Genomic DNA, 22,949 nt, shown 5'->3' on the forward strand with positions numbered 1-22,949 from the left:
CCCTTCCCACAGATCAATGTACATATAATAACTGTATCGTTATTACTATATCTATACTAGATATGTAATATAGATTTAATAACAATATCATTATTACTATATCTACAATAGATATAATGTAATATACTGATCCCTTCCCACAGATCAATGTACATATAATAACTGTATCCTTATTACTATATCTACATCAGATATGTGATATACATTTAATAACAATATCATTATTACTATATCTACATCAGATGTAATTTAATATCCTGATTTAACCCCACAGACCAATGTACATTTAATAACAATATCATTATTACTATATCTACATTAGATATAATGTAATATAATGATCCCTTCCCACAGATCAATGTACATTTTATAACAACATCGTTCATACTATATCTACATTGGATATAATGTAATGTAATAATCCCTTCCCATAGACCAATGTGCATATAATAACAGTTTCGTTATTACTATATCTACATTAGTCATGTAATATAGATTTAATAACAATATCATTATTACTATATCTGCTTTAGGTATAATGTAATATACTGATCCCTTCCCACAGATCAATTAAAATTTTATAACAACATCATTGATACTATATCTACATTGGATACAATGTAATATACTAATCCCTTCCCACAGATCAGTGTGCATATAATAACAGTATCGTTATTACTATATCTACATTAGATATATAACATACATTTAATAGCTATATCATTATTACTATATCTACATCAGATGCAATTTAATATACAGATTTAGTCTCACAGAACAATGTACATTTGATAACAATATCATTTTTACTATATCTACATTGGATATAATGTAATAGACTGATCCCATCCCACAGACCAATGTACCCTTAATTACAATATCATTATTACTACATTTACATTAGACCTAATGTAATATACTGATCCCTTCCCACAGATCTATGTAAATTTGATAACAACATCGTTGATACTATATCTACATTGGATCTAATGTAATATAATGATCCCTTCCCAAAGGTCTATGTAAACTTGATAACAACATCGTTGATAATATATATACATTGGATGTAATGTAATATACTAATCCCGTCCCACAGATCAATGTACATATAATACCAGTAACGTTATTGCTATATCTGCAATAGATATAATGTAATATACTGATCCCTTCCCACAGATCATTGTACATATAATAACTGTATCATTATTACTATATCTACATCAGATGCAATTTAATATACAGATTTAGTCTCACAGAACAATGGACATTTAATAACAATATCATTATTAGTATATCTTCATTAGATACAATGTAATATACAGATTTGTTCCCATAGACCAATGTACATTTGATAACAATATCATTTTTACTATATCTACATTAGATATAATGTAATAGACTGATCCCATCCCTCAGACCAATGTACCCGTAATTACAATATCATTATTACTACATTTACATTAGACCTAATGTAATATACTGATCACTTCCCACAGGTCTATGTAAATTTGATAACAACATCGCTGATACTATATCTACATTGGATCTAATGTAATATACTGATCCCTTCCCACAGGTCTATGTAAATTTGATAACAACATCGTTGATACTATATCTACATTGGATGTAATGTAATATACTAATCCCGTCCCACAGATCAATGTACATATAATACCAGTATCGTTATTACTATATCTACATTAGATATATAACATACATTTAATAGCTATATCATTATTACTATATCTACATCAGATGCAATTTAATATACAGATTCAGTCTCACAGAACAATGGACATTTAATACCAATATTATTATTACTATATCTACATTAGATATAATGTAATATAGTGATCCCTTCCCACAGATCAATGTACATTTGATAAAAACATCGCTGATACTATATCTACATTGGATATAATGTAATGCACTAATCCCTTCGCACAGATCAATGTACATAAAATAACTGTGTGCTTATTACTATATCTACATCAGATATGTAATATACATTTAATAACAATATCATTATTACTATATCTCCATTAGATATAATGTAATATACTCATCCCTTCCCACAGATCAATGTACATTTGATAACAGTATCATTATTACTATATCTACATCAGATGTAATTTAATATCCTGATTTAAACCCACAGACCAATGTACATTTAATAACAATATCATTATTACAATATCAACATTAGATATAATGTAATATACTGATTTGTTCCCACAGACCAATGTTCATTTAATAACTATATCATTATTACTATATCTTCATCAGATATAATGTAATATACTGATTTGCTCCCACAGATCAATATTCATTTAATAACAATATCATTATTACTACATTTACATTAGACCTAATGTAATATACTGATCCCTTCCCACAGGTCTATGTAAATTTGATAACAACATCGTTGATACTATATCTACATTGGATCTAATGTAATATACTGATCCCTTCCCACAGGTCTATGTAAATTTGATAACAACATCGTTGATACTATATCTACATTGGATGTAATGTAATATACTAATCCCTTCCCACAGATCAATGTACATTTTATAACAACATCGTTGATACTATATCTACATTGGATATAATGTAATGTAATAATCCCTTCCCACAGACCAATGTGCATATAATAACAGTTTCGTTATTACTATATCTACATTAGTCATGTAATATAGATTTAATAACAATATCATTATTACTATATCTGCTTTAGGTATAATGTAATATACTGATCCCTTCCCACCGATCAATTAAAATTTTATAACAACATCATTGATACTATATCTACATTGGATATAATGTAATATACTAATCCCTTCCCACAGATCAGTGTGCATATAATAACAGTATCGTTATTACTATATCTACATTAGATATATAACATACATTTAATAGCTATATCATTATTACTATATCTACATCAGATGCAATTTAATATACAGATTTAGTCTCACAGAACAATGGACATTTAATAACAATATCATTATTAGTATATCTTCATTAGATACAATGTAATATACAGATTTGTTCCCATAGAACAATGTACATTTGATAACAATATCATTTTTACTATATCTACATTAGATATGATGTAATAGACTGATCCCATCCCTCAGACCAATGTACCCTTAATTACAATATCATTATTACTACATTTACATTAGACCTAATGTAATATACTGATCCCTTCCCACAGGTCTATGTAAATTTGATAACAACATCGTTGATACTATATCTACATTGGATGTAATGTAATATACTAATCCCGTCCCACAGATCAATGTACATATAATACCAGTATCGTTATTGCTATATCTACATTAGATATAATGTAATATACTGATTTGTTCCCACAGACCAATGTTCATTTAATAACAATATCATTATTACTATATCTACATTAGATATAATGTAATATACTGATTTGTTCCCACAGACCAATATTCATTTAATAACAATATTATTATTACTATATCTACATTAGATATAATGCAGTAAACTGATCCCTTCCCACAGATCAATGTACATTTGATAACAACATCGTTGATACTATATCTACATTGGATCTAATGTAATATACTGATCCCTTCCCACAGGTCTATGTAAATTTGATAACAACATCGTTGATACTATATCTACATTGGATGTAATGTAATATACTAATCCCGTCCCACAGATCAATGTACATATAATACCAGTATCGTTATTACTATATCTACATTAGATATATAACATACATTTAATAACAATATCATTATTACTATATCTACATCAGATGCAATTTAATATACAGATTTAGTCTCACAGACCACTGTACATTTAATAACAATATCATTATTACTACATCTTCATTAGATATAATGTAAAATACCATATTTGTTCCCAGAGATCAATGTACATTTGATAAAAACATCGCTGGTACTATATCTACATTGGATATAATGTAATGCACTAATCCCTTCCCACAGATCAATGTACATATAATAACTGTGTGCTTATTACTATATCTACATCAGATATGTAATATACATTTAATAACAATATCATTATTACTATATCTCCATTAGATATAATGTAATATACTCATCCCTTCCCACAGATCAATGTACATTTGATAACAGTATCATTATTACTATATCTACATCAGATGTAATTTAATATCCTGATTTAATCCCACAGACCAATGTACATTTAATAACAATATCCATATTACTATATCTCTAATAGATATAATGTAATACACTGATCTGTTCCCACAGACCAATGTTCACTTAATAATAATATCATTATTACAATATCTACATTAGATACAATGTAATATACTGATTTGTTCCCACAGACCAATGTTCAGTTAATAACAATATCATTATTACCATATCTACATTAGATATAATGTAATATACTGATCCCTTCCCACAGATCAATATACATTTGATAACAATATCATTATTACTATATCTACAATAGATATAATGTAATATACTGATCCCTTCCCACAGATCAATGTACATATAATAACAATATCATTATTACTATATCTACATCAGATATAATGTAATATACTGATGCCTTCCCACAGATCAATGTAGATTTGATAACAATATCATTATTACTATATCTACAATAGATATAATGTAATATACTGATCCCGTCCCACAGATCAATTAAAATTTTATAACAACATCATTGATACTATATCTACATTGGATATAATGAATATACTGAACCCTTCCCACAGACCAATGTACATATAGTAACTGTATCGTTATTACTATATCTACATTAGATATATAACATACATTTAATAGCTATATCATTATTACTATATCTACATCAGATGCAATTTAATATACTGATTTGTTCCCATAGACCAATGTACATTTGATAACAATATCATTTTTACTATATCTACATTAGATATAATGTAATAGACTGATCCCATCCCTCAGACCAATGTACCCTTAATTACAATATCATTATTACTACATTTACATTAGACCTAATGTAATATACTGATCCCTTCCCACAGGTCTATGTAAATTTGATAACAACATCGTTGATACTATATCTACATTGGATCTAATGTAATATACTGATCCCTTCCCACAGGTCTATGTAAATTTGATAACAACATCGTTGATAATATATATACATTGGATGTAATGTAATATACTAATCCCGTCCCACAGATCAATGTACATATAATACCAGTATCGTGATTGCTATATCTTCATTAGATATAATGTAATATACTGATTTGTTCCCACAGACCAATGTTCATTTACTAACTATATCATGATTACTATATCTTCATCAGATATAATGTAATATACTGATTTGCTCTCACAGTCGAATATTCATTTAATAACAATATCATTATTACTATATATACATTAGATATAATGTAATATACTGATCCCTTCCCACAGATCAATGTACATATAATAACTGTATCATTATTACTATATCTACATCAGATGCAATTTAATATACCGATTTAGTCTCACAGAACAATGGACATTTAATAACAATATCACTATTACTATATCTTCATTAGATACAATGTAATATACTGATTTGTTCCCATAGACCAATGTACATTTGATAACAACATCATTTTTAGAATATCTACATTAGATATAATGTAATAGACTGATCCCATCCCTCATACCAATGTACCCTTCATTACAATATCATTATTACTACATTTACATTAGACCTAATGTAATATACTGATCCCTTCCCACAGGTCTATGTAAATTTGATAACAACATCGTTGATACTATATCTACATTGGATGTAATGTAATATACTAATCCCGTCCCACAGATCAATGTACATATAATACCAGTATCGTTATTACTATATCTACATTAGATATAATGTAATACACCGATTTGTTCCCACAGACCAATGTTCACTTAATAACAATATCATTATTACTATATCTACATTAGATATAATGTAATATACTGATCCCTTCCCACAGACCAATGTACATTTAATAACAATATCATTATTACTATATCTACATTAGATATAATGTAATATAGTGATCCCTTCCCACAGATCAATGTACATTTGATAAAAACATCGCTGATACTATATCTACATTGGATATAATGTAATGCACTAATCCCTTCCCACAGATCAATGTACATATAATAACTGTGTGCTTATTACTATATCTACATCAGATATGTAATATACATTTAATAACAATATCATTATTACTATATCTCCATTAGATATAATGTAATATACTCATCCCTTCCCACAGATCAATGTACATTTGATAACAGTATCATTATTACTATATCTACATCAGATGTAATTTAATATCCTGATTTAATCCCACAGACCAATGTACATTTAATAACAATATCATTATTACTATATCTACAATAGATATAATGTAATACACTGATTTGTTCCCACAGACCAATGTTCACTTAATAACAATATCATTATTACAATATCTACATTAGATATAATGTAATATACTGATTTGTTCCCACAGACCAATGTTCATTTAATAACAATATCATTATTACTATATCTACATTAGATATAATGTAATATACTGATCCCTTCCCACAGATCAATATACATTTGATAACAATATCATTATTACTATATCTACAATAGATATAATGTAATATACTGATCCCTTCCCACAGATCAATGTACATATAATAGCAATATCATTATTACTATATCTACATCAGATATAATGTAATATGCTGATGCCTTCCCACAGATCAATGTAGATTTGATAACAATATCATTATTACTATATCTACAACAGATATAATGTAATATACTGATCCCGTCCCACAGATCAATTAAAATTTTATAACAACATCATTGATACTATATCTACATTGGATATAATGTAATATACTGATCCCTTCCCACAGATCAATGTACATATAATAACAGTATCGTTATTACTATATCTACATTAGATATATAACATACATTTAATAGCTATATCATTATTACTATATCTACATCAGATGCAATTTAATATACAGATTTAGTCTCACAGAACAATGGACATTTAATAACAATATCATTATTAGTATATCTACATTAGATATAATGTAATAGACTGATCCCATCCCTCAGACCAATGTACCCTTAATTACAATATCATTATTACTACATTTACATTAGACCTAATGTAATATACTGATCCCTTCCCACAGGTCTATGTTAATTTGATAACAAGATCGTTGATACTATATCTACATTGGATCTAATGTAATATACTGATCCCTTCCCAAAGGTCTATGTAAACTTGATAACAACATCGTTGATAATATATATACATTGGATGTAATGTAATATACTAATCCCGTCCCACAGATCAATGTACATATAATACCAGTATCGTTATTGCTATAACTTCATTAGATATAATGTAATATACTGATTTGTTCCCACAGACCAATGTTCATTTAATAACTATATCATGATTACTATATCTTCATCAGATATAATGTAATATACTGATTTGCTCTCACAGTCCAATATTCATTTAATAACAATATCATTATTACTATATATACATTAGATCTAATGTAATATACTGATCCCTTCCCACAGGTCTATGTAAATTTGATAACAACATCGTTGATACTATATCTACATTGGATATAATGTCATATACTAATCCCTTCCCACAGATCAATGTACATATAATAACAGTATCGTTATTACTATATCTATACTAGATATGTAATATAGATTTAATAACAATATCATTATTACTATATCTACATTAGATATAATGTAATATGCTGCTCCCTTCCCACAGATCAATGTACATATAATAACTGTATGCTGATTACTATATCTACTCTAGATGTGTAATATACATTTAATAACAATATCATTATTACTATATCTACATTAGATATAATGCAGTAAACTGATCCCTTCCCACAGATCAATGTACATTTGATAAAAACATCGCTGATACTATATCTACATTGGATATAATGTAATGCACTAATCCCTTCCCACAGATCAATGTACATATAATAACTGTGTGCTTATTACTATATCTACATCAGATATGTAATATACATTTAATAACAATATCATTATTACTATATCTCCATTAGATATAATGTAATATACTCATCCCTTCCCACAGATCAATGTACATTTGATAACAGTATCATTATTACTATATCTACATCAGATGTAATTTAATATCCTGATTTAATCCCACAGACCAATGTACATTTAATAACAATATCATTATTACTACATCTTCATTAGATATAATGTAATATACTGATTTGTTCCCACAGACCAATGTTCATTTAATAACAATATCATTATTACTATATCTTCATCAGATATAATGTAATATACTGATTTGCTCCCACAGACCAATGTACATTTAATAACAATATCATTATTACTACATTTACATTAGACCTAATGTAATATACTGATCCCTTCCCACAGGTCTATGTAAATTTGATAACAACATCGTTGATACTATATCTACATTGGATCTAATGTAATATACTGATCCCTTCCCACAGGTCTATGTAAATTTGATAACAACATCGTTGATACTATATCTACATTGCATATAATGTAATATACTGATCCCTTCCCACAGATCAATGTACATTTTATAACAACATCGTTGATACTGTATCTACATTGGATATAATGTAATGTAATAATCCCTTCCCACAGACCAATGTGCATATAATAACAGTTTCGTTATTACTATATCTACATTAGTCATGTAATATAGATTTAATAACAATATCATTATTACTATATCTGCTTTAGGTATAATGTAATATACTGATCCCTTCCCACCGATCAATTAAAATTTTATAACAACATCATTGATACTATATCTACATTGGATATAATGTAATATACTAATCCCTTCCCACAGATCAGTGTGCATATAATAACAGTATCGTTATTACTATATCTACATTAGATATATAACATACATTTAATAGCTATATCATTATTACTATATCTACATCAGATGCAATTTAATATACAGATTTAGTCTCACAGAACAATGGACATTTAATAACAATATCATTATTAGTATATCTTCATTAGATACAATGTAATATACAGATTTGTTCCCATAGACCAATGTACATTTGATAACAATATCATTTTTACTATATCTACATTAGATATAATGTAATAGACTGATCCCATCCCTCAGACCAATGTACCCTTAATTACAATATCATTATTACTACATTTACATTAGACCTAATGTAATATACTGATCCCTTCCCACAGGTCTATGTAAATTTGATAACAACATCGTTGATACTATATCTACATTGGATGTAATGTAATATACTAATCCCGTCCCACAGATCAATGTACATATAATACCAGTATCGTTATTGCTATAACTTAATTAGATATAATGTAATATACTGATTTGTTCCCACAGACCAATGTTCATTTAATAACTATATCATTATTACTATATCTTCATCAGATATAATGTAATATACTGATTTGCTCCCACAGACCAATATTCATTTAATAACAATATCATTATTACTATATCTACATTGGATCTAATGTAATATACTGATCCCTTCCCACAGGTCTATGTAAATTTGATAACAACATCGTTGATACTATATCTACATTGGATCTAATGTAATATACTGATCCCTTCCCACAGGTCTATGTAAATTTGATAACAACATCGTTGATACTATATCTACATTGGATGTAATGTAATATACTAATCCCGTCCCACAGATCAATGTACATATAATACCAGTATCGTTATTACTATAACTACATTAGATATATAACATACATTTAATAGCTATATCATTATTACTATATCTACATCAGATGCAATTTAATATACAGATTCAGTCTCACAGAACAATGGACATTTAATACCAATATTATTATTACTATATCTACATTAGATATAATGTAATATAGTGATCCCATCCCACAGATCAATGTACATTTGATAAAAACATCGCTGATACTATATCTACATTGGATATAATGTAATGCACTAATCCCTTCCCACAGATCAATGTACATAAAATAACTGTGTGCTTATTACTATATCTACATCAGATATGTAATATACATTTAATAACAATATCATTATTACTATATCTCCATTAGATATAATGTAATATACTCATCCCTTCCCACAGATCAATGTACATTTGATAACAGTATCATTATTACTATATCTACATCAGATGTAATTTAATATCCTGATTTAACCCCACAGACCAATGTACATTTAATAACAATATCATTATTACTATATCTTCATTAGATATAATGTAATACACTGATCTGTTCCCACAGACCAATGTTCACTTAATAATAATATCATTATTACAATATCTACATTAGATACAATGTAATATACTGATTTGTTCCCACAGACCAATGTTCAGTTAATAACAATATCATTATTACCATATCTACATTAGATATAATGTAATATACTGATCCCTTCCCACAGATCAATATACATTTGATAACAATATCATTATTACTATATCTACATTAGATATAATGTAATATACTGATCCCTTCCCACAGATCAATGTACATATAATAACAATATCATTATTACTATATCTACATCAGATATAATGTAATATACTGATCCCTTCCCACAGATCAATGTACATTTAATAACAATATCATTATTACTATATCTACAATAGATATAATGTAATATACTGATCCCGTCCCACAGATCAATTAAAATTTTATAACAACATCATTGATACTATATCTACATTGGATATAATGTAATATACTGAACCCTTCCCACAGATCAATGTACATATAATAACAGTATCGTTATTACTATATCTACATTAGATATATAACATACATTTAATAGCTATATCATTATTACTATATCTTCATTAGATATAATGTAATATACAGATTTGTTCCCATAGACCAATGTACATTTGATAACAATATCATTTTTACTATATCTACATTAGATATGATGTAATAGACTGATCCCATCCCTCAGACCAATGTACCCTTAATTACAATATCATTATTACTACATTTACATTAGACCTAATGTAATATACTGATCCCTTCCCACAGGTCTATGTAAATTTGATAACAACATCGTTGATACTATATCTACATTGGCTATAATGTAATATACTGATCCCTTCCCACAGGTCTATGTAAACTTGATAACAACATCGTTGATAATATATATACATTGGATGTAATGTAATATACTAATCCCGTCCCACAGATCAATGTACATATAATACCAGTATCGTGATTGCTATATCTTCATTAGATATAATGTAATATACTGATTTGTTCCCACAGACCAATGTTCATTTACTAACTATATCATGATTACTATATCTTCATCAGATATAATGTAATATACTGATTTGCTCTCACAGTCGAATATTCATTTAATAACAATATCATTATTACTATATCTACATTAGATATAATGTAATATACTGATCCCTTCCCACCGATCAATGTACATATAATAACAGTATCATTATTACTATATCTACATCAGATGAACTTAAATATACCGATTTAGTCTCACAGAACAATGGACATTTAATAACAATATCACTATTACTATATCTTCATTAGATACAATGTAATATACTGATTTGTTCCCATAGACCAATGTACATTTGATAACAACATCGTTTTACAATATCTACATTAGATATAATGTAATAGACTGATCCCATCCCTCATACCAATGTACCCTTCATTACAATATCATTATTACTACATTTACATTAGACCTAATGTAATATACTGATCCCTTCCCACAGGTCTATGTAAATTTGATAACAACATCGTTGATACTACATCTACATTGGATGTAATGTAATATACTAATCCCGTCCCACAGATCAATGTACATATAATACCAGTATCGTTATTGCTATATCTACATTAGATATAATGTAATATACTGATATATTCCCACAGACCAATGTTCATTTAATAACAATATCATTATTACTATATCTTCATCAGATATAATGTAATATACTGATTTATTCCCACAGACCAATGTACATTTAATAACAATATCATTATTACTATATCTACATTAGATACAATGTAATATAATGATCCCTTCCCACAGATCAATGTACATTTTATAACAACATCGTTGATACTGTATCTACATTGGATATAATGTAATGCACTAATCCCTTCCCACAGATCAATGTACATATAATAACTGTGTGCTTATTACTATATCTAATTCAGATATGTAATATACACTTAATAACAATATCATTATTACTATATCTCCATTAGATATAATGTAATATACTCATCCCTTCCCACAGATCAATGTACATTTGATAACAGTATCATTATTACTATATCTACATCAGATGTAATTTAATATCCTGATTTAATCCCACAGACCAATGTACATTTAATAACAATATCATTATTACTACATCTTCATTAGATATAATGTAATATACCGATTTGTTCCCACAGACCAATGTTCACTTAATAACAATATCATTATTACAATATCTACATTAGATATAATGTAATATACTGATTTGTTCCCACAGACCAATGCTCAGTTAATAACAATATCATTATTACTATATCTACATTAGATATAATGTAATATACTGATCCCTTCCCACAGATCAATGTACATTTGATAACAACATCATTATTACTATATCTACAATAGATATAATGTAATATACTGATCCCTTCCCACAGATCAATGTACATATAATAACAATATCATTATTACTATATCTACATCAGATATAATGTAATATGCTGATGCCTTCCCACAGATCAATGTAGATTTGATAACAATATCATTATTACTATATCTACAACAGATATAATGTAATATACTGATCCCGTCCCACAGATCAATTAAAATTTTATAACAACATCATTGATACTATATCTACATTGGATATAATGTAATATACTGATCCCTTCCCACAGATCAATGTACATATAATAACTGTATCGTTATTACTATATCTACATTAGATATATAACATACATTTAATAGCTATATCATTATTACTATATCTACATCAGATGCAATTTAATATACCGATTTAGTCTCACAGAACAGTGGACATTTAATAACAATATCATTATTACTATATCTCCATTAGATATAATGTAATAGACTGATCCCATCCCTCAGACCGATGTACCCTTAATTACAATATCATTATTACTACATTTACATTAGACCTAATGTAATATACTGATCCCTTCCCACAGGTCTATGTAAATTTCATAACAAGATCGTTGATACTATATCTACATTGGATCTAATGTAATATACTGATCCCTTCCCAAAGGTCTATGTAAACTTGATAACAACATCGTTGATAATATATATACATTGGATGTAATGTAATATACTAATCCCGTCCCACAGATCAATGTACATATAATACCAGTATCGTTATTGCTATAACTTCATTAGATATAATGTAATATACTGATTTGTTCCCACAGACCAATGTTCATTTAATAACTATATCATTATTACTATATCTACATTAGATATAATGTAATATACTGATTTGTTCCCACAGACCAATATTCATTTAATAACAATATTATTATTACTATATCTACATTAGATATAATGTAGTATACTGATCCCTTCCCACAGATCAATGTATATTTGATAAAAACATCGCTGATACTATATCTACGTTGGATATAATGTAATATACTAATCCCTTCCCACAGATCAATGTACATATAATAACTGTATCGTTATTACTATATCTACATTAGATATGTAATATACATTTAATAACAATATCATTATTACTATATCTACAATAGATATAATGTAATATACTGATCCCTTCCCACAGATCAATGTACATATAATAACTGTATCGTTATTACTATATCTACATCAGATATGTGATATACATTTAATAACAATATCATTATTACTATATCTACATTAGATATAATGTAATATAATGATCCCTTCCCACAGATCAATGTACATTTTATAACAACATCGTTCATACTATATCTACATTGGATATAATGTAATGTAATAATCCCTTCCCACAGACCAATGTGCATATAATAACAGTTTCGTTATTACTATATCTACATTAGTCATGTAATATAGATTTAATAACAATATCATTATTACTATATCTGCTTTAGGTATAATGTAATATACTGATCCCTTCCCACAGATCAGTGTGCATATAATAACAGTATCGTTATTACTATATCTACATTAGATATATAACATACATTTAATAGCTATATCATTATTACTATATCTACATCAGATGCAATTTAATATACCGATTTAGTCTCACAGAACAATGGACATTTAATAACAATATCATTATTAGTATATCTTCATTAGATACAATGTAATATACAGATTTGTTCCCATAGACCAATGTACATTTGATAACAATATCATTACATTAGATATAATGTAATATACTGATCCCGTCCCACAGGTCGATGTAAATTTGATAACAACATCGTTGGTACTATATCTACATTGCATATAATGTCATATACTAATCCCTTCCCAGAGATCAATGTACATATAATACCAGTATCGTTATTGCTATAACTTCATTAGATATAATGTAATATACTGATTTGTTCCCACAGACCAATGTTCATTTAATAACTATATCATTATTACTATATCTTCATCAGATATAATGTAATATACTGATTTGCTCCCACAGACCAATATTCATTTAATAACAATATCATTATTACTATATCTCCATTAGATATAATGTAATATGCTGATCCCTTCCCACAGATCAATGTACATATAATAACTGTATGCTGATTACTATATCTACATTAGATATATAACATACATTTAATAGCTATATCATTATTACTATATCTACATCAGATGCAATTTAATATACAGATTTAGTCTCACAGAACAATGGACACTTAATAACAATATCATTATTAGTATATCTTCATTAGATACAATGTAATATACAGATTTGTTCCCATAGACCAATGTACATTTGATAACAATATCATTTTTACTATATCTACAATAAGTATAATGTAATATACTGATCCCTTCCCAGAGATCAATGCACATTTGATAACAACATCGCTGATACTATATCTACATTGCATATAATGTAATATACCAATCCCTTCCCACAGATCAATGTACATATAATAACTGTATCCTTATTACTATATCTACATTAGATATGTAATATACATTTAATAACAATATCATTATTACTATATCTACATCAGATGCAATTTAATATACAGATTTAGTCTCACAGAACAATGGACATTTAATAACAATATCATTATTAGTCTATCTTCATTAGATACAATGTAATATACAGATTTGTTCCCATAGACCAATGTACATTTGATAACAATATCATTTTTACTATATCTTCATTAGATATAATGTAATAGACTGATCCCATCCCTCATACCAATGTACCCTTCATTACAATATCATTATTACTACATTTACACTGGACCTAATGTAATATACTGGTCCATTCCCACAGGTCTATGTACATTTGATAACAACATCGTTGATATTATATCTACATTGGATGTAATGTAATATACTAATCCCGTCCCACAGATCAATGTACATATAATACCAGTATCGTTATTGCTATATCTTCATTAGATATAATGTAATATACTGATTTGTTCCCACAGACCAATGTTCACTTAATAACAATATCATTATTACTATATCTACATTAGATATAATGTAATACAGTGATCCCTTCCCACAGATCAATGTACATTTGATAAAAACATCGCTGATACTATATCTACATTGGATATAATGTAATATAATAATCCCTTCCCACAGACCAATGTGCATATAATAACAGTTTCGTTATTACTATATCTACATTAGTCATGTAATATAGATTTAATAACAATATCATTATTACTATATCTGCTTTAGATATAATGGAATATACTGATCCCTTCCCACAGATCAGTTAAAATTTTATAACAACATCATTGATACTATATCTACATTGGATATAATGTAATATACTAATCCCTTCCCACAGATCAGTGTGCATATAATAACAGTATCGTTATTACTATATCTACATTAGATCAGACCAATGTATCCTTAATTACAATATCATTATTACTACATTTACATTAGACCTAATGTAATATACTGATCCCTTCCCAAAGGTCTATGTAAATTTGATAACAACATCGTTGATACTATATCTACATTCGATATAATGTAATATACTGATCCCTTCCCACAGGTCTATGTAAATTTGATAACAACATCGTTGATACTATATCTACATTGGACATAATGTAATATACTAATTCCTTCCCACAGATCAGTGTGCATATAATAACAGTATCCTTATTACTATATCTACATTAGATATGTAATATACATTTAATAACTATATCATTGTTACTATATCTACATTGGATCTATTGCAATATACTGATTCTTTCCCACAGATCAATGAACATTTCATAACAATATCATTATTCCTATATCTACATTAGATACAATGCAATATACTTGTCCCTTCCCACAGATCAATGTACATATAAGAACAATATCGTTATTACTATATCTACATTAGATTGTTACGTCCCGTTTCACGGGGCGTTTATTCTATGTTAAATTCGATCTACGGGTTCTGCCGCTTAAAGCGCTAAGGCGCACCTTGACCCACTTTTCAGAGGTTAAGGGAGATAGGATGGGAGTCGAATGATCTTGATACGCTATTGTGGTTGTTCGAATGTGTATGTATATTCCAATTGCTTTCTGTTACACACCCTTCGCTGGCTTCGGGTGTCGTCAACAAACGCTTTCCTTGCACGCGTCGGTCACTCACACTCGAGATCTCACTTTGCGCTTAACTCGCGGATTCGACAAAACGCTAGACTCGCGGCGCGTGGGCTACAACTCGACCTTGGAAGACGCAAGCGGTTGGTGGTGGTCCTGCACAGCACACGGGTGCACTCCTAGAACTTGTCCTATTATGGGCCTGGATCCTCAGACCTCGGGGATACACTCGTGTTGAACCGTAGGCCGAGCACGTCGTTGTTGATCTTCCTGGTTTCGAGGTAGCCAGAACGCGGATTACGGACGAGCGGAACTTCGTCCCTGCTTTACGCTATCACGGAACTGGCGTACTTGCGTTGCACCGATTACTTATACTCCCAAAAGGGGAGTAGGTCACGCTCTTTGCTTGCGAAAACCTGCAAGCAATGGGTTTTCGCCATCGCCTTCCGCGAGTTCCCTGATTTCGTATCGCGGCCGTCGCTAAGCAAGAGAACGCTGATGTTTCGCAGATTACAGAGCAAGACCTCATTGTAATGGCGAAAGACGAAAATGGGTTATACCTAGGGACGTAACAAGATATAATGTAATATACTGATTTATTCCCACAGACCAATGTTCATTTAACAACAATATCATTAATACAATACCTTCATTAGATATAATGTAATATACTGATTTATACCCACAGACCAATGTTCGTTTAATAACAATAGGGATAATGTAATATACTGATCCCTTCCCACAGATCAATGTACACCTAATAACAGTATCGTTATTACTCTATCTACATTAGATATGTAATATACATTTAATAACAATATCGTTATAACTACACCTACATTGGATCTAATGTAATATACTGATTCCTTCCCACAGATCAATGTACATATAATAACAGTATCGTTATTACTATATCTATATCAGATATGTAATATATATTTAATAACAATATCATTATTACTATATCTACATTAGATACGATGTAATATACTCATTTATTCCCACTGACCTATGTACATCTAATAACGATATCATTATTACTATATCTCCATTAGACATGTAATGAACATTTAATAACAATATCATTATTAGTATATCTACATTGGATATAAAGTAATATAGTAATCCCTTCCCACAGATCAATGTACATATAATAACAGTATCGTTATTACTATATCTAAATTAGATATAATGTAATATACTGATTTATTCCCTCAGACCAATGTTCATTTAATAACAATATCATTATTACTATATCTACATTGGATATAATGTAATATACTGATCCCTTCCCAGAGATCAATGTACATTTAATAACAATATCATTATTACTATTTCTACATTAGATGTAATGTGATATACTGATTCATTCCCACAGACCAATGTACATTTCATAACAATATCACTATTACTATATCTACATCAGACGAAATTTAATATACTGATTTAATCCCACAGACCAATGTACTTTTAATAACAATACCATTATTACTATATCTACATTAGAAATAATGGAATATACTGATTTATTCCCACAGACCAATGTTCATTTAATCAGAATATCATTATTACAATGTCTACATTAGATATAATGTAATATACTGATCCCTTCCCACAGATCAATGCACAGATTGTAACATTATCGGCATTACTATATCTTGTGACCATTTCTGGGGTTCACTCTATACAGGGGGTGTCGCGAAATATAAATATATTGGGCGCCAGCCACGCTGTGGCAATCGAATTAAAAAAAAGGGAAAGGGGTATGGAGCGTTCACATTGGAGGGGTCTCGGGCACTTTCGTCCGCACAGTTTCGCGGGGGAGTACGCGAGTACGTGGTTTCCAACAAGCAGGGGTCGAAACGAGAAAGGGGTAGCCGTTGCCAATACTCGGATTAATACCAAAATGTAATTGATACGGAAAAGGGGTCACCACTTCGCACGTGCCACGCACACGCAATACTCTCTCTCTAACTCGCTAAACGCTTATCACTCTCAAATCGCTCAATAACTTTCTATCTCTCTGAATCTTACGGTAGCCTTAGGCTCATTAACGGCTCATCGTCACCGCTGCGACGACGAAACCGTCGCGGGATATTTTAGGGAGGGGATGGGGTTTGGAAAGTGCCCCTTCCGGCACGGGATGGATCGTTTATCGATCTTCGATACACCGGTGATCGGGGTCGATGGGGCTGACGGACATCCTGCGGTGACGGGTGGCTGAGGTCTTCGGGCTCGGCGACAGATGGGTCCGGGTGGACTTTTTGTATTCCTTTGGGTCGCTTCATCATAGTTTCTGAAGAATTCCACGTTGCTCCGTGTTTGCTGGAGGGATAGATCTGTCGCTCGAAGCTCCTGTTGAGGGTGGTCCTCGTTGGGTCAGTCCGTCGCCTCCATCGGTCCGACACCGGTGGGTAGGGAGAAAGGTGGTGAGGGAAGGGTTATAGGTTAGCGTTAGGTGGGGGTATGGGTGGGGGAACCGCAGCGATTGTAACGGGGGGCACGGGTGTCACCACGTTACAACCCCCCCCCCCCCCCCGCCTTGACCGGAAACGTAGAATACAATAAAAGGGAGTCGAACGGCAAGAAATGAGAGAAACGAGATACAATAATCGGCGGGCTTATCACGGTCACTTATCCTTCCTTGCTGCGCTCTCATTCAGGAGGGGTCGCGGGTTTGAGCGACCCTCCTGTTGCCGTTTGTGAAGTATACTTTACTATTGATTGATGGACCTGCAATGAAAATGAATTAGTATCTGGCCAAAGTGATAGAAAAGGGGGAGAAGCTAACTGGTGGGTGGGGAAATATTACAAAATGTTTACCTGCCTTTTGATTATGTGATTGCTGTTGTGTCGAATGTTTGTACGGGTTAGGGGGACAGATAGGGACTAGTTCATTGCCCTGTAGGATGGCACCTGGCGTATTTCCTTCATCGAAAGCTCCGACGAGTTCCAGTATTCCCCCAGATGCTATCTACTACCTTCTCGGGGGGGGGGGCGCGCACCTGCGGACTATTTCGTGAATGGGAGATTTTTCGCGCGAAGCCCCGATGGGGGCGGGGATGAATCGAGAATAGGAAAAATATCTAGAGGGGGCTAAGGGAGGGAAATGACCAACAGGGAAAAAGAAAGAAAAACATAAGAGAACAAAAGAAAGAAAAGAAGAGAAAAAGGGGAAGGAAAAAAGAGAAAAGGGTAGAGGGGAAGGACGGAAGAGGGAAGGTTTAGGGGAGGTTGCGGCGTTTTGCGATTTTAAGGGACATCAAAGGGGGAGGAGGGATTTGAAGGGACATGAGGGGTGGGATTTCGGGGGTTTGTGGACGTGAGGAGGACGGATATTCGGGGAATAGGGGTTCTGGGCGGGGGGATATCGGGCCAGGGTTTGCCTGAGGAACTTCAAGGACTGGGGATAGGGTGACAGAATTGGTGTGGGAGTGGGGTGGTGGTCCTCCTGGGTTTCCCTGCGGGCCGCTGCGGTCAGCAGGGCGGCCAGGTGAGGGTCTACGGGGGGGTTGGGGTGTGGGGAAGGGATGGGGTGCTGAAGTGGGGTAGGGGTGGGCATACGACGGATGGCTTCTCTTAATTTGGCTATTTGGGGCCTGTGGGATGGGGGAGTTCGGGGTGGGGTTGAGGGTTCCGGTGACGAGGGAAGTTCTGGGGTGGATGGGGTAGGAGGGGGTGTGGGGGATAGGGGAGGCGTTATATCGTCGGACTCGGATGAGTCCGTCTGTACGGCCATCTCGGCCGTTTTTATCGGCGGTTGGCCCCTATGTAGCCGCGGCCTCCGCGGCGTCGACCCCCTCCGGCGGGCCCTGCTTCCCCGACCTCTTCCTCCTCGTCGGTACGCAAACATTCTTCGATCTGTTGGGGGTGCAAATGTGTCGGTGGAGGGCTTTTTATCTAGGGTGATTTGAATGGTGGAGGGCTATGACAGAATATGTAACCAAATTACAAGAAATTTTCACACAGGTTTGAACCCCCCATTCCCGAACACGAGCAGGTGGAGATAACTGGACGGCTATTATAGTGTTCAAAGGATAATAGAAAAAGAAAGGAGAGACTGCTGTTTCAATTAGAAGATTGAAAGGCAATTCCCTATTCTTTCTACCCTGTTCTGAGCGCGATGGTAGGTATCGCTGCCACCAGCCTCGAGCGGGTTAACGCTCTCGACAAATTAAAAGACGAAAGACAATTATTAAGATGTTAGAATTTAGAATTTAACTTTTTAATCTTTCGTTTGGGTTCGTTCACGCTTTAGGTCCCGTACGGGTCCCTCCTTGAATCTGTATATGATGGTAGGCGTATATAACTGAAAAGTGTGTGTGGTGTGTTTGAAATAAATTTGAAACTGTTTAACTGGTAAGAGTGGTTTAATTACGAATAAGAATCAAGAAATTAACAGAATATGAAAAGCCAAAAATTGAAGATGTTTTAATTTTGAAACTCGTTATTGAAGATACCAGTTTTATACGTATTGGTTAACAAGGGTAAAGATGATTCGTAAAAGTAACAAAAATATAATGATATGCGCGCGCTGAGATCACACTTGAAGGCTTACGATTTTTAACGGCCGCGGGAAATGATATGTTCCAATCCCGTTTTCCTCTGTTTTGATTCAAAATTTGGCGTATTTCCGCCGTGAGGGTACACCCTAGCCGGAGATACTCTCGGCACCCTCGAAAGGGCAGGACTAAGGTGTCCCTTTGATATAATAAGAAATAAATTATGGAAAATGAAATCGTAACACGATTATAGTTGAACGTATTTATCGATACCTCAAACGATGGAACGATCTGACCGGAGAATTCTCGGAACCCCGAAGGGCTGGACAGATCGCCCGTTTTGCCAATAGGTAGTCGTCGTGTTCAAAAATGGTAATTGGATCGACTTACCGGAACGCTGTTTAATTATTACAAGATAATAAATTTGCTTGTTGATTTCTCGTATTCGCTGTATATTCTGGAACACCAAAGAGCGGTAAGATTTGCGATTACTGCACTTGTCGCGGCGATAATGAATTAAACGAACGAGTACGTCGACGAGAGACAAACGAATACGAACGGAAAAAGAATATATAAATTTTTATTACCCGAAGTGAAGTTAATACGAATTTCTACGCGAGCAAACGATTTAAACGAGAAAGAAAGATAGAGATTTAGGTAGAAGGAAAGTTTAACGTGCGCGTCTATGAGTCCTTATTCCGAATTCTGATTATTTTAACTCGCACGGCACTCTACCTCGCTACGCGGAGGACTTTACCGCAGAGAAAATATCGCGAAGTTCCGAATAACTCTGTCTCTCGGACACACGGGCTCCCGATCACGTACCTCGACGATTGATCGATCAAGAGTGTCGAAATTTGCGCGAGATCGACGGGCGAAGGGCCCGTCGCGCGATCATCGTCCTTGGAGGGGACGGATTGACGAATCGTGGCACGTGCTCGGAAGTGTCGCGTGCCCGGTGATTGGCTAAGACGCGCGAGCTAGACGAAGATCCTTCATCCCCTTTCTTTGGTGTTCCTTTTCTTTCTACTTCGTCGCCATGATAGTTTCAACGGTTTTCTAGAAACTACGCAGTATTTCCTTTATGCGTATAACTTCTAAATACAGCTATTGATTTAGTTTGATTATCAAAATGGTGAACTATTATTATTAAATGAATACTATTGACTTGATTGGAAGACAAAACGAAATTAAAATGTATAAATTAACAGATGAAGCCGTCATCCGTATTTCCTTTAACAGGATCAGAATTATTTACTTGCCTGATTAATAACAAAGATCTTTTAGCGTAAAAGCGGACGATGCATTTACGATAGTCGCAATGCCGATTATGCATTCATTTACAATCTTTCGCATAATTATTTCTGTGGAATCGACATTTCGTTAGCGATGAATTTAAACATTTCTACAAGAACGTTCCTTTGTTCAAAATTCGCCGTTGTCGCTAGGCAGTTCTTAGAATTTCGAATACAATAGTGTTTATTGCTTTAAACGACCCTTGATTTTCGAACGGCGGTCGA

Source organism: Osmia bicornis, unplaced genomic scaffold (genome assembly GCF_907164935.1).
Source record: "Osmia bicornis bicornis unplaced genomic scaffold, iOsmBic2.1, whole genome shotgun sequence".
Lineage (NCBI taxonomy): Eukaryota > Metazoa > Arthropoda > Insecta > Hymenoptera > Megachilidae > Osmia > Osmia bicornis.